Raw genomic sequence first — 519 nt, 5'->3', positions numbered from 1 at the left:
AGTTCTCATCCTCATACGTTAGGGTAGGTGTGGAGAAACTAAATAACCCAAAGGAGTGTTATTGCTCTTTACTAGGCAAAAAACACCAATACCCGCTGCCTACAGAAATTAAAGTAGTCACTTTAAGATGACATACTTCTTCACCTACTAGTATCTTAACTTTTCCTATGTGAGATCACATTAGTAATTTGCCAAAGACCTGCACCTGACCCATATAACATGATACAGATTTGGACTTTCATTAGATGTCTTATCACTTTGGACACTGTGAACCACCCACCTTCCCCCACTCCAAACTACACTGCCATCACAGGGACTATGTACCAAGCTGCAGAAACATACATATTTACATTATATATACTCTGCAGGCTATGTGGAGCCACCTCCAGCTCTTTTAACAAAAGATTTGAAAACCAGGCAATGAACATGCCTGTCAAGTCACGAATCAGCTCTGCCACAAGTCAAGATTCTCCTGTGGAAATGTAAAACATCATAATGTGACCTAAAGCACCTCTAGTA

This window comes from Gavialis gangeticus, unplaced genomic scaffold (assembly GCF_001723915.1).
Source record: "Gavialis gangeticus isolate Ggan-Ray unplaced genomic scaffold, GavGan_comp1, whole genome shotgun sequence".
Lineage (NCBI taxonomy): Eukaryota > Metazoa > Chordata > Crocodylia > Gavialidae > Gavialis > Gavialis gangeticus.
Note: the sequence above shows the minus strand (reverse complement) of the source record.